Consider the following 7,716-nt stretch of genomic DNA (forward strand, 5'->3'; position numbering starts at 1 on the left):
AACCCCTGGGGAGCGCAAGCGCGTGGCAGCCCGGGACGGTGACGGCGGATGGAGATGCAGAGCTAGAGGCGGCTGGGAGGACGGAGAAAACCGCGGCTAATGCCCTGGGAGGACGGATAGTGCGGATACTAGTGTGCGGCTCCCACTGCAGCCGCCGTGGGCCTTGGGCGCCCGGGAAGGAAGGCCTGGGAGGCAGGACACAGACACAGGCCCTGCCTCGCTGGGAGCAGAGCTTTCCCCTCAATTGCTCATCGCTCTAATGTGCCAAAATTCCCCCTCAGCTCCTGGGAGAGAGCGGAGGAGCAGCAGGCGGCTAATTCCCAGACCGTGCTTTCTGGGCAGCAGGCTGGGTCTGGAACCAGCAGCCGCGGCTTTTCTGCACGACAGCATTAATCTCCCCCGTGCAAGGGCCCGGCGCGAGGCCCTTTGCGGAGTACGGTCACTGCCGACTGAAAGGAGACGGGGTCTGTGCTTTCTGGCTCCCTGCGAGCAGAGGAAAAGCCTTCTCAGTAACAGTGCGGATCAGAGCGCTAGTGAGGCCAGCCAGACCCCTGGGGCTGCCAGCTGCTGCCCCTCCCCTTCCAAGGCCAGGAGTCTGAGAGCCCCGGGCACCTCCTGCCCGCACTTGGGGCTTCGGGGGCACATGCTAAGGGGCCGTTTGCCTCTGGAGTAGCTGCCTGCAGGCCCACATCTGGGACCCTCCCCCTCACAGGGTCCTTGGGCCCAGGCTCCAGTCCAAACGCAAACGTCTACCCTGGACTTAACCGGCCCCTTAGCCCCAGCCAGCAGGCACGGGCCAGCCGCAGACATGGAACCGCGTGGCCATACCCAGAGAGTCACACGACGTGGCGCCCAAAGGGCCACCAGCCACCAGCACACCCAGCCCCTGCATGCGGCACCCAGCAACCGAGCCCAAGCAAAGCTCCGCAGCCCGGCCTATTCTGATGGAGGCGATGCTGATGCATAAGAAAGGGGTCCAGTCCCCTCCAGTCTGAGGCTCTCGGAGCACCCCCCAAACCTTCCCGAATTAACGTCTCCCAGCGTGCTCCTCAGGGCTGAGGACTCAGCTGCATCTCCGTGCACAAAGGGGCAGCGGGAGGAAACAACACGGTGCCAGGCCCGCACCCCACGGCGGGTTCCCAGTGTTGTGTGGCTGCTCTGGCCCGAACGCTGGCTCCGACGGGGTTCTGGTGGCCAGATCCTGACAACAGAGGCAGCCACAACCACCTCGTGCCGCGCCCCTTTGCTGTCCTCTCTCAGCTCCCTCCCCCCGAGCCCCAGCGCACGGGGGAGGCTGTGGCAGGGCACGTGTTGGGGCTGGCCGCTCGCAATCCATCAGCTCTAACGCTCCAGCCGTTCCCTGGCCTCTGCGAGGCAGGGCTCTCCAAATGCCACTAAACGCCCATGGGGCAAGGCTGTCTCCAATGCCAGGCCGACACTATGAATCCCAGCTCACGCTGGCACACTCGTGAGCAGGCAAGCTAAAAATAGGAGCGGAGCCGAGGCAGCGGCAGCAGCACAGACCAGCCGCCCCAAACACATCCCCATGGGCTGCAGGCAGCTTTGTGCTCCCAGCTGCCTCGCTGCTGAAGAACCATCCCCCGTCCGCAGGTCCTGCTACCGGACTCAGGAGACAGGGCTGCTGCCGGGGGCGAGTCACGATTACAGCCCTTTCCGCAGGGGGAAGCGGGAGGGATGAAAGCTGAGCACCCCAGCATGGGTCCCTGAAGCAGGGGCAGGGCCACTGCACTGTTCTCCACTCGGGACCGCCAGTCCCTAGAGCTGCCCGCTCAGCTCCCCAGTCCTTCTCCCGCGGCTCAGCAGCCAATGCAGGCAGATGGGTTGTTTGGGGCATGTCCCAAAGACAGATGGAAAGTGATCTGAGGATCACAGAATCTTAGGGTGGGCAGAGACCTCAGGAGGCAGCGGGTGCAGCCCCTTGCCCAAGGCAGGACCAACCCAACTCAATCAGCCGGGGCTTTGTCAAGCCGAGACTTAAACACCTCCAGGGATGGAGATTCCACCCTCTCCCTAAGGAACCCAGCCCAGCGCTTCCCCACCCGCCTAGGGAAATGGTTTGTCCTAATATCCAACCTAGACCCCCCCCCCCCCCCCCCTGCAACTTGAGCCCATTGCTCCTCGGTCTGCCACCTGCCCCCACTGAGAACAGCCTCTCCCCGCCCTAATATTCCTGGAATGATCAACCCCATGAGACCCCGAGTCATACACCAGGCCCCACAATCAAGAGGCTGGATTCAAAATCACAAGATTTTAAAAAAATCACAATGGTGGGTTTTCCCTTTGCCTTCTGGCGCTGGCGCTTTGAGGACACGTTTTCAAACTTCTTCTCCACCACCAGGGGGCTCGACTCGGTTTTAAAGAAGAAAACGGAGCATCTCACATAATCACACGCCTCCGGGAGCCGAGGCCTTAGGAAATAAACCCGACATGGCAAGAATGGCGACAGCAGCAGGTGGAAGGGCAGCGCCGCCGCCCTGTGCCCCAGCAGGACTTCCAGGACGCTGCACAGCAGCCCAATGCAGACCGACTGTCTTTAGTTCCCCCGTCTCGGCAGTATCCGCGGGGGGCCCTTGATGCACCTGGACGTCTCCAGGGAATGTGGCCAAGTCCATCCATTTACGCAGCACCCTGCCAGCCCCGCATGCAGCCCCCAAGGTGCTCACAGGGGCAGGCAGCTGGAACCAGCCCAGAGGCTCCTTTGCAGTGCGCCTGGAGAGGCTGCTCACTTCATTAGGACGAGGGCACCGGCGGTGCAATGCTGGTAATTACCCAGCAGCCGTATGGAAGGAAATGAGCCCTCTTAGAGCAGAACAGATGGTGGCATAGACGAAGGTGGCAGGCTCGTTAATTTCCCATCCCTAGCCCTGCTGCCCCAGCTGCCGCTGCTGGCACGGGGACGCCCCGCGACGTGGCCGCTCGTCTCGCCGAGGTTTGATGGATCGCCTGCAGGCGGGGTGCGAGGCTACTCGCTCGCACGGGCGTCCGACTGACGCAGCCCCTGCTTTGTCATTGTAGGGATGCTTGTGAGAGCTGGGCTGTTAGGCAGGGCTGCTCAGGACAGGCTGCAGTGGGACCGCCAGGCTGTCCGGGAGCCCTGGGCGGCTCGGTTGTTCAGACGCTTTGTGCCACTGACGCGGAGGTGAAATCGTGCAGAGGACCAGTCGACCGGCCCTTCCCAGAGCCAGGCTCGCCCTTCTGAGGGGGCTGGGCAGGTGGGGCAATGGAAGGGGATGGGCCGTGGCTGACCAGGGGCTCGGTAGCTGGACTCAGGGCTGGTATCCGAGGGGAGGCTGGCATGGGGTGTGCCAATGGTGGAGCCAGCACTCGGCTGTGACAGCTCTAAAGGGGATTCCGCATTGAGAGACCCCGTGACACTCCTACCTCCACAGTCACTGATGCAGCCCGTGCTGCCAAGGGTCTCTCTCTAGGGCCTTCCAGCCTTGGCAGCACCGGACTGAACTGCTGATTACAGCACCCCCCGGATATCCCTTTTGCCTTCACAAAGCCTGGTTGTGGCCCTGTTCCTGGTGTAAAATGACTCGATTCCAACTGAGGACTGATGCAAGACGACACACCTAGGCAGCCGCCAAGGCCTACAGACTGCATGGCTATGCGCCGTGCCTACCTGCTCCGCTGCCAGAGCCAGGGAAACCTCTGTGCAGGCAGGAATGATCCACTGACCAGGGACTGACGCAGTGCTGTCGGGTTCGTGCCCCTGGTACTGGCTGCGCTGACTCCTTCCCCACCCCGTGTGATCTTGCCAGGTTTCTTAATCCCTGCCTCAGTTTCCTGTGGGGGATAAGGACTCTGCTCTGTCTGTTCAGACTACCAACTTTGAGGCAGGCATGGCCACTCACTAGGTGAATGCACATAACCGAGTGTGGCAGGTCGTCCCGCTGCTGCTCTTGGGACAGCCCCTTAGGGGTGGCAAGTGGCTTTAATGCAGCCTTTGGAGCCTGCTCACTCAGAACATGGCCCTTTGGGAAACTTTTCTCAGTTTCCCAAGACATCGCTGAGCTTCCGGGGCCAGGTGCAGCGGGTTCTGCATGCCCAAAGCCGGCCAGGACAAAACCACCTGTTTTTACTGCAGAGAAACAGAGCCAACAAAAAGCCACAGCTGTGTCAAACACCAGACTCTGCCCTTGAAAACCAGAGCATGTGTTCCCAGCCACAGCGCTGGCCCTTCCAAAGGCAGGAAGTCAGTCCCCTCCCTTCTCACTGTCTGCCTGGTCTCTCGCTACCACACCTGCTCCCTGCAGCATCACTCTTGGCTTTATTTTTCCTTTCTTTAGCTGCCCCTTTAAATGCAGCAGAGATAAGCAGCTGCTGTCCTAGTACAACCATCTTTCAGCAGGCGGCTGCAGGCCACTTCTACCTCCCAGCCAGCTGGATCCTGTGTTCCCCTTTTCTTATCACTGGGAGATGACACAGACTCCGATTTCCTCCTTAATTTACACCCTTGTTTGTCAAGGGAAATTATGTCGAAGACAATGACAAACACGGTTGCAGGTACCTCTAACTGCCCAGCAGGGCTGTGCTAGAGGAAGAATAACCAACAGTTCTTGTTTGGGAGGCTTTCGTGCTGTGCTGCTAAGATGCAGGGAAGAAAATAAAAAAGGACTGAAACCCAGGTGGTGTCAGATGACAATGGCCCGACCCTCTGTAGCCCTGCATTTTTCTTCATGCAGCACACCGTTAACCTGTGGAACTCCTTGCCAGAAGATGTTGTGAAGACCAAGACTTTAACAGCATTCAAAAAAGAGCTAGATAAATTCACAGAGGTTAGGTCCATCAATACTTATTAGCAGGGCTTGACAAGCTATTGAATCTACTCACCCGTGGTGAGTAATTTCAGCCCGGCGCCCTGTTTACCGGCGGCGCGCGCATGTGAAATGCGGCTCTTGCGCATGCGCAGTGTGCGGCTGGCAAGCAGCTTTTGCCACGGTTTGTCAGGCCCTGCTTATTAGCGAGGATGGGTAGGAACGGCGTCCCTAGCCTGTCAGGAATTGGGAATGGCAGGGGAGGGATCCTGGAGCTGTTCGTTCCCTCTGGGGCACCTGGCATTGGCCACTGTCGGCAGACAGGCCACTGGGCTAGATGGACCTTTGGTCTGACCCAGTCTAGCTGCTCTGATGTTCTTATGTTCACCTCATGTCGCCATTATGTCAGTGCAAAGGTCTGAGGCAGCTTTTCACTCACTGTGCCGGCTGGTGCAATTCATCCTGCCACACACAGGGCAATGGAGAGTCGGGCTCAAATGAGCCGAGTTCTGTCCTAGAATCCCTGCAATACGGTGACTCCTGCAATCTGATCACAACTCTAGTGAGCTGCAGCAGGGGGCGGAGGGAGGGGAGTTACCGTGACCCACGTAAACGTAATGAAGGCCCCAACTCGCAGTACAGGTTGTACCTCTAAAAACCGGCCTCCTCTGGTCCGGCAACATCCGTGGTCCTGCTGAAACACCGAAGTTCCTGGACCAGAGTGCTCTGGAGCCTACGGGCAGGGGGGAGAGCCAGGGCTGGGGAAAACAGGGTTGTCTCAGCTGCAGGAAGCGCAGGACCAGGGCTGGAATCCCTGTAGCCCGCTGCCTGGGGCTGGAGTCCCCTGCAGCCTCCAGAAACTCAGGGAGCCAGAAGCAGCTGGCCAAGCAGCCCAGCCAGTTTGGGGGGGAGGTCGAGGCAAAGTACCTGCTGGGGCAGCCTGCCAGCCGCATGTGCTTGGGGGCTGCTGGCAGACCTCCCCTGGTCTGGCAAATTCTCTTGTTCCAGGCCCAGTCAGGTCCCAACGATAGCGGACAAGGGAGATCGAAGCCGGACTTCCCAGATTCAGTTCTAGCAAATTTGTTGTTGGGGTTCTTTTGAAAGTAAAAGGGAAATAAACTCACTTTATTTAAAAGATTGGGTTTTTTTAAAATACAGTGATATTTTTATAAGGTTAATTTTTATTTCAGATTTCTCTTTAAAAAAGGGATTGTTAAAATTTATTTAATTTTTTTTAGTAAACTTTTTAAAATGGGAATTCCATCAAGGGTATTTTTTTTTCATTCCTATAAACTCTTATCATTTGTTATGTTTTTTAAAAAAGGCCTATAGTCAATTTGGTTTCCAGTCACATTTTCTTCTAGTTTTCAAACCTTAAGCATTGATGTATCTATGCCAAAACAGAGCACGATTCTAAGGGTGTGTCTAGACTACAGGGTTTTGTTGACAAAAGTGGGCTTTTGTCGACAAAACTATACCTGCATCTACACTACCGCCACGCTCTGTTGACAGGAAGTCGACAGAACGCGGCAGTTTTGTCGACGGCAGTAAACCTCATTCTATGAGGAATAACGCTTTTTGTTAACAGAGTTCTGTCGCCAGAAGGCGCTATTGCATCTACACTGTCCTTTGCGTCTACACTCTCATGTTGACAAAGCTGCTTGCTTTGTTGACAGAACGGGCTGTAGTCTAGACACTCTTTGTCGACAGACGTTTTGTCAACAGTATCTGTCGATAAAGCCTGTGTCGACAAAAGCCTGTAATCTAAACGTTTCCTAAATGTCTCCAGTTTCTCTCTTTTCCGTAAGGTTTATTGAGAAGCAATCCTATGCCAGGTTCATCCTATTTTTAGGACTCATCTTGGTTCAGTCTCAACATTCACTCAGGTACGTACAGTTTTGGGAACCGTACTTGATTGGATGATTCTATCTCTTTTCTGTCTGGTGTTATGAGCAGCCCATTGTCCTGGAACAACCAAACCCTTATGCTGCTTTAAGTTATGGTCAGAGGAAGCTGCCTACCGAATTTGGTGGTCCTCGCTCTTCTGGTTTAGGAAGCATTCTTGATCAAACAGACAAACTCTTTAAAATAAATAGCAAATGATCATCGTCCCCCATTGCCAGCATGACGGCTGCCATTTCCCCGTCTAGCCTCAAAAGGAGTGCACCTGCCCTTAGCAAAGATGGCTGCTGCCTCCTGCTGGTTTCAGTGAGGTTGATGCCATGCCCACATGCCAAATGGCTGCCAGAGGCCGGTGGAATCCAGGGATAGTCTGGAGCCGGAGAGACCCCGTGACAGGGGGGCTGGAAGAGTGAGGGGGGGTTGGAGGCAGATTTAGGGGGTTCAGGCACTAGAAGGAGGGCAGGGGAGAAGCCAAGGGGGGGGCAATGAGGAGACTCGGGGATACAGCGGAGGCAGAGGGGGTGCAGAGGACAGGGATGGGGTGGGTGATGGAGGGATCAGGTGGCTGCTTCCCCGCCACCAGGGAAAGCAGTGCTGCAGCCTTTGGGGCACCAAGCCGAGCCAGAGGAGTCTGATGCCCACGGGAGAAGATGTTGCGATCAGGCCTGGGCAGCGCTGGGTGCAAGAGCCTCCGGGGCAGAGCACTCGGATCTGTCCTGCCCCCGGCCCTGCCTTGCTGTGTGGCCTGAGAACAGCAGGTGCCCGGGGCAGCCAAAGGTGGGGAGAGCAGTCGAGGACGAGGTGCTGGGGAGCTGGGCAGAGGAAGGGCAGTCAGGGAAGTGGTGCTCATGTGTGCCAGGCCGGGAGAGGCAGAGAAAAGAAGCCAGGAATGGGAATGGCTGGCAGTTCCCCTAGCTCAGAGCTTCACCAGACCAGCCAGCGAGTCTTTCCAGGTTGCCCTTTCAACCTGGACGTCTGCCCTGTACGCTGGCTCAGGGATAGAGGGGGAGTGACAAAGTCAAACGACTGACTA

The 7,716-nt window shown here is 57.1% G+C and overlaps 1 protein-coding gene across 2 annotated transcripts in view; it reads right to left on the reverse strand.

Moving 5' to 3' along the window:
• Positions 1 to 7,716, reverse strand: part of LOC106731587 (cAMP-dependent protein kinase inhibitor beta-like) — a 52,494-nt gene that overhangs the window by 12,527 nt on the left and 32,251 nt on the right. The gene's annotated exons all lie outside the window — the stretch shown is intronic.

Source organism: Pelodiscus sinensis, chromosome 26 (assembly GCF_052426305.1).
Source record: "Pelodiscus sinensis isolate ZL-2025 chromosome 26, ASM5242630v1, whole genome shotgun sequence".
Classification (NCBI taxonomy): Eukaryota; Metazoa; Chordata; order Testudines; family Trionychidae; genus Pelodiscus; species Pelodiscus sinensis.